Source organism: Chiloscyllium punctatum, chromosome 1, assembly GCF_047496795.1.
Source record: "Chiloscyllium punctatum isolate Juve2018m chromosome 1, sChiPun1.3, whole genome shotgun sequence".
Classification (NCBI taxonomy): Eukaryota; Metazoa; Chordata; class Chondrichthyes; order Orectolobiformes; family Hemiscylliidae; genus Chiloscyllium; species Chiloscyllium punctatum.
In genome coordinates this window covers 155,153,431-155,159,912 of record NC_092739.1, presented here as the reverse complement: position 1 = coordinate 155,159,912, position 6,482 = coordinate 155,153,431, and positions in this window count along the sequence as shown.

Here is a 6,482-nt window from a genome sequence, read left to right as displayed (position 1 = left end):
GGTCGCCATCACCAAAATGTTCACCCACTAACAAGCCCACCACTTGTCCCGGTTCGTTACCGAGTACCAAATCCAATATGGAATTGGAGGAGGTAGTGAATATCCTTAATGAATACTTTGCTTTAGTATTCATTAGTGAAAGGGACCTTGTCATTTGTGAGGTCAGTGTGAAACAGGCTGATATGTTCAAACAGGTTATTGTTAAGAAAGAAGATGTGCTGAAAATTTTGAAACACATGAGGACAGATAGGCCCCCTGTGCCAGACGGAATATACCCAAGGTTACTACAGGAAGCAAGGGAAGAGATTGTTGTGCCTTTGACGATGATCTTTGAGCCTTCACTGTCCACTGGATTAATACCAGATGATTGGAGGGTGGCAAATGGTATTCCCTTGTTCAAGAAAGGGAATAGATATATCCGTGTGAAGAATAGACCAGTCAGTCTTACATCAGTGGTGGGCAAATTATTGGAGATGATTCTGAGAGACAGGATTTATGATCATTTGAAAAAGCATAGTTTGATTAGGGATAGTCAGCATGGTTTTGTGGGAGGCAGGTCATGCCTCACAGGCCTTATTGAATACCTTGAGGGTGTGACAAAACATATTGATGAAGGTAGAGCAGTGGATGTGGTCTACATGGATTTTAGCAAAGCATTTGATAAGGATCCCCATAGTAGGCTCATTCAGAAAGTAAGGAGCATGTAATACCGGGGAATTTGGCTGTCTGGATATAGAATTGGCTGGCCCATAGAAGACATAGTGTAATAGTTGATGGAAAGCATTCAGCCTGGAGCTGGAGACAAGTGGTGTTCTGCAGGGACCTGTTCTGGGGCCTCTGCTCTTTGCGATTTTTATAAATGACTTGAATGAAGAAGTGGAAAAAAGTTTGCTGATGACACAAAGCTTGGTGGAGTTGTGGATAGTGTGCAGGGCTGTTATATGTTGTAACAGGACATTGACGGGTTGCAGAACTGGGCTGGTATGTGATGGATGGAGTTCATACTGGAAAAGTGTGAAGAGATTTACTTTGGAACGTCAAAGTTGACTGCAAAATGAAGGGTTAAAGGAAGAATTCTTAGCAGTGTGGAGGAACAGAGAGGTCTTGGGGTCTATGTCCATAGATCCCACAAATCTGCCGCACAAGTTGAAGGGGTTGTTAAGAAGGTGTATGGTATGTTGGCTTTCATTAGCGGGGGATTGAGTTTAAGAGCCGTGAGGTTATGCTGCAACTCTACAAAGCCCTGGTTAAACCACACTTGGAGTATTGCAGTTCTGGTCGCCTCATTACAGGAAGGATGTGGAAGCTTCAGAGAGCCTGCAGAGGAGATTTACCAGGATGCTGCCTAGACTGGAGGGCAGGTCTTATGAAGTCATATCGAGAAATAGTGAAAGTTGCAAGTTTCAACCAATGATGAGTGATTGGTGAAATTTCAAATTGCCAATATTTGTGACAACTCTCCCCAAATCATTTCAAAGCATTCCATTCTTTGAAGATTACTACATTACTACTTGCCAATTCAATTTTGCGTTCTGTTGAGGATTGGACGAATGGAGAGGTGGATCTATTTAAAGCTGTACTCATTCATGCTTACTTTTAACTAGTTTATAGGGCGTCCAGGTGTGGCTGCATCTTCCCTTTTCCCAATCAATCACCATTCTGCATTCCTGTTTTTGCAACTATTAGATATTGGGGCCCATTGAAAACCAAATTTTCCGAGCATTTACCGTGTGGCATGAGATTTCCTTCAGCAGCTATTACAGCAACGTTGGACATTTCTAAATTCATGGGAAACCAGATGAGACAAACTACAAGAAACACAGAGGTCACAATATCCATTGAACTGGTGGGAAGAATTTATCTGTCGCTAAATGTATCTCATTATCAGGGTGTTGTGTTCAAAAATAAGGTGTTGTTCTGAGAAGGAACAAAAGCTAACGGTCAGATGGAGACAGGCAATGTTATAGTGATCATCCAGCATCATGGGGAGCTGCACCATGGTCATTTGCCAAGAGGAGTGAGACTGATGATTGACACAGCATTGCTGGCCAGCTCCAGAATAAAGTAAAGTAAAACGGGACAGAAGGGGAGGAAGGGGCACAAAGATACAGGGAGACAACCCACACCATCTCCCCGGGGAAGACCAAGTGTTCCCCTACATCTCCCTGAGGGAAGGACAAAGCATGTTGGCACCGAGACCACCAAAGGCTATCAGAGACAGTTACAAAGTGGACAGCACCATTGTGACACAAGAGTGCACTCCCCCTGCTCTTCCATTCTATGGAATGACTGCAGGATCAGGAAAGATTTCTCATCTATCACGGGTCATACACTGCCTTCCTGTGCCCAATTGTCTAACGTGCCACAACTAAACTGCTGCTTCTCAAAATATATCATGAACACTGCCAATTGACCATAAAGTCCCTACAATGTGGAAATAGAGCATTTTGGCCCAACATATCCACACTGACCCTCCAAACAGGACCCCACCCAGACCCATTCTCTTGCCCTATTACTCTAAATTCATCCCTGACCAATGCACCTAACCTACACATCCCTGAGCACCATGGGCAACTTAGCATGGCCAATTTACCTAATCTGCACATCTTTGGATCATGGGAGGAAACCAGAGCACCCAGAGGGAGCCCACACAGAAGTAGGGAGAATGTGTAAACTCCACACAGACAGTTGCCCGAGGCTGGAATTGAACCCAGGATGTTCGTGGTGTGATGAGGCAGCAGTCCTAACCAGTGAGCCAACATACCACCTTTTCATGGTAACTGTGATTATGACGGCCTGATAATCACCAATTGGTTTCAGCAGTGGAATCATTCACAGTCACTGGACTAGAACTGACTTCAGAATCATAGAGTCATACAGCACAGAAAAGGCCCTTCGGCCCATCATGTCTGCCCTCAATGTTTGAGAATCTTGAAAGTAGCAGTTTTAGAATATAGTTAAATATGCGTTGTACTTCTTAAGTAAAGCAGTGACTTTTGCAAATGCTAAACAGCAGTTACTAGAAACGTGAGTTGTGAAATTGGACACAGCAAGCGCAAATGAGTTTGTTGTTGAATTCAGTGATGGAGATAACAAGGTAATCTTTGATCTCCTGCCTATGTGGGTTTAGAAGGGTCAGAATAAGTTTAAAAACGTTCAGAATAATCAGGCTGAAAGGATCCAAACATGAGTGCCTTGCAACAGAATCCGGAGCGACCAAGTAAGTCTATCAGATCCACCTTCATCAAGCCAGTGTTTTTTGCTGACCGCTGCCTCCTGCTGGCTGGCTGTTACCTACAGGATGACCACTGGCTGGCAAGGGAACATGGAAGTAGAATGTGAAACTGTCGACCCTAGAACACATTACGAAACTCACAAGGGATTACACAGGTTGGAGACCGAGAAGCCCCTCTTTGGGTCTCCATCACTCTGGTGGGAAACAGTCAAGGGGAATATCAAGATGTTCTTTATCCTCAAAGGTGCTCAAAAGATGCAAGAGAGAGAGAGAGATGGAGAGAGGGAGAGAGAGAGAGGGAGAGATAGGGAGAACTGTCTAAAAGGAGAAAGTGAGGACTGCAGATGCTGGAGATCAGAGCTGAAAATGTGTTGCTGGAAAAGCGCAGCAGGTCAGGCAGCATCCAAGGAACAGGAGAAGCAGGGCTCCTGCCCGAAATGTCGATTCTCCTGCTCCTTGGATGCTGCCTGACCTGCTGCGCTTTTCCAGCAACACATTTTCAGAACTGTCTAATATCCAGAAAAGTATGCAGAACCTACTCCTGTTGAAGATGATGGGGGTCAATGTTACAGAGGATCTTCAGGAAGTGAAGACCAAGCAAGCTTCACTGTTTCACTTGAGGCCTCCCAAAATAGTCTTCTGGTCCAGGGTCTGCACCGTGGAGCAGGATAAAACTTGTTTGTGTTTCTTCTTCCAGAAGATGCACTGGGAGAGCTCTGTGCTCAGCAGCCTGAAGGAAGAAGTTGGCTTGGTAACACCATTCCAGTCTGACATCCTGAGGATCAACAAATCCTTTTATACTAGTCTGTATGACACAAGGTCCACAGACAAAGCAGGCCTCTAAGATGTTCCTGTCCTCTATCATGGAAGTCTTAGACGACAGCACGCGGGTGAGGGTGGAACAACCACTACCTCTGGAAGAGCTGACCAAGGCCCTCGAGTCCTTAGAAAAGAATGAAACACCCAGAAGTGATATCTTGCTGGCAGAATTGTACTTAGTTCTGTGGGACTTGATTGGCCTGGACCTGCTGGAGGTGTACAACAATATGGTTCTAGCTGGTAACATGAGCGAATCAGTAAGGAAAGGTATCATCACCCTCACCTACAAGGGGAAGGGGGAGAGGGAGGAAATTAGAAACTGGCACCTGATTTCACTGCTGAGTGCAGATTTCGAAGTCCTGTCTAAGGTCATCACCAAGTAATCATGTCTGCTCTGGGAATGGCGATTCACCCTGGCCAAACCTGTGCTGTACTGGGCAGGATGATCTCTGAGAGCCTTGTGCTCCTCAGGGATACAATCACCTATGTGCACGACAGGGGGCTGGGGAGGGGGGGCACCTGCCTCATCAGTGTGGACCATGGTGACATTGTCACTTTCTGCTCAGATCCTCTCTCAGTGCGCAGACTCATGACCATCTACGACCAGTTCGAACTGGCCTCGGAAACCAAGGGAAACCAAGGAAAGAATGAGGCCATGTTCTTTGGGAACTGGACCGACTGTCATCCTTATGACAAATTGCCTGAAAGTGCTGGGAATATGGCTCAGAGAGGGTGAGGCGTGGACAAAATGCTGCCAGGAGCATATCACCAAGGGGAGGCAGAAACTGGGTGCTTGGGAACACTGTTTCCTCTCCATTGTGGGTTTAAAACCTGGTCATCAGATGTAAGGAATTCTCTCTCTCATTGTACGTGGCACAAGTCTGGCCCATTTCCTGAAACTGCACAGTTCCAGTCACCTGAACCATCTCCCACTTTTTCTAGAGGTCTTAGATGGACCATGTCTGCAGGGGATCCATCTACAAAACTCTGGATGAATGGGGGAGAGAAATGTATCCAATGTTGCCCTCAACCTAATTACTGAGGTTCTGTCTGTCCCCAGTGTTGCAAAGGATAGGATTAGCCTTGCTGCATTGGGCTACTCCCAGTAGTTAGATCGTTCCACATCACCGGCCCTTCGTAGAGAAATTTGCCAAGAGAAACACCTTTGACCACAATTCCATTAGGAAGTGGTCAGCATGTAGCATTCTCGAGACCGTGTGAGAAAAGGAGAGGGTGGATCCTTCGGGTTGTTCGTCAAACAGACTGTCCAAGTCATTTGGCAGAATGCCTCATCACCAGAACAAGCACCAAGGCATTGTTTGGTTACTGCCCATCAGATCCTTTATGTATTCCTGAACTCTCGCAGCTGTAGAGGGGGGTGACGGTGGGGGTGGTCTGCAGTGAAAAGACTGTCACTGATCTCCTTCTGGAAAGGAAGTCTGGAGAGAGATGCAATGGTTTTTCATCGAGGTTCGTCCCGAGCAGTTCCGTGATCCAGGAATCTGTGCTCTGCTCTCTTTTCCCTGGAACACAGATGGAGACAAAAATCCACTGTGGCTGTAGGAAAGAAGCTCTTTGGTCTACCTGAAACCTGTTGGTCTTCAACAGGTTGACCCCAACCGAGTGTTGCAGACTGGTCCATTCCAAGGTCCAGGGTGCTGAGGGACACACTAAAGCCTGGGGCAACTGTCACCAAGGCCCAGTGGGGAAAGACCACCATCTGAAGCCTTTCTGCCAAGGCCCTCGAGTACATCGGAGGTGACTTCAGTTATCAGACCCTCCCAACGCCTCAAAGAAATGAAAATAGTATTTTGTATAAGTAAGAAAGACTTTTGAATTTGTTGTAACTAGAAAAGTCAAACATGATGTTTGCTTGTTTTCCATGTCCAAAGACTGTACAGAACTGAGCTGATTTTGTAACTGTGTATACATAAAGTATGCATTTACAATAAAATAAAAGTCTCCATTCACACTGACTGTGCAGAAAAAAAAATCTTTTTCTCTTATGGAGCTGCTCTGAGTCACTTAGTTGCAAGAGTCAGCACCTCACTTCAACAAAGGAGTTCAGATGCTTGAATGATTACTGAAAGGATGTTTCCCCCTGCAGTGTGAGGTAAGAATGAGAGGACACAGTTTTAAAATAAACAATCTCCTATTTAAAATGAAGAAAGTAGAAAGGCACCTTGATCAGATGGGCCAATGGGCTGAGGAAAATTAGTTGGAGTTTAATTCAGATAAATGTGAGGTGCTATGTTTTGGAAAGGCAAATCAGGGCAGGACCTACACACTGTGTGGTAAGGTCCTGGGGAATGTTGGTGAACTAAGAGACATTGAAGTGCAGGTTCATACTTCCTTGAAAGTGGAGTCGCAAGTAGATAGGATAATGAAGAAGGTGTTTGTTATGCTGGCCTTTCTTGGCCAGTGCACT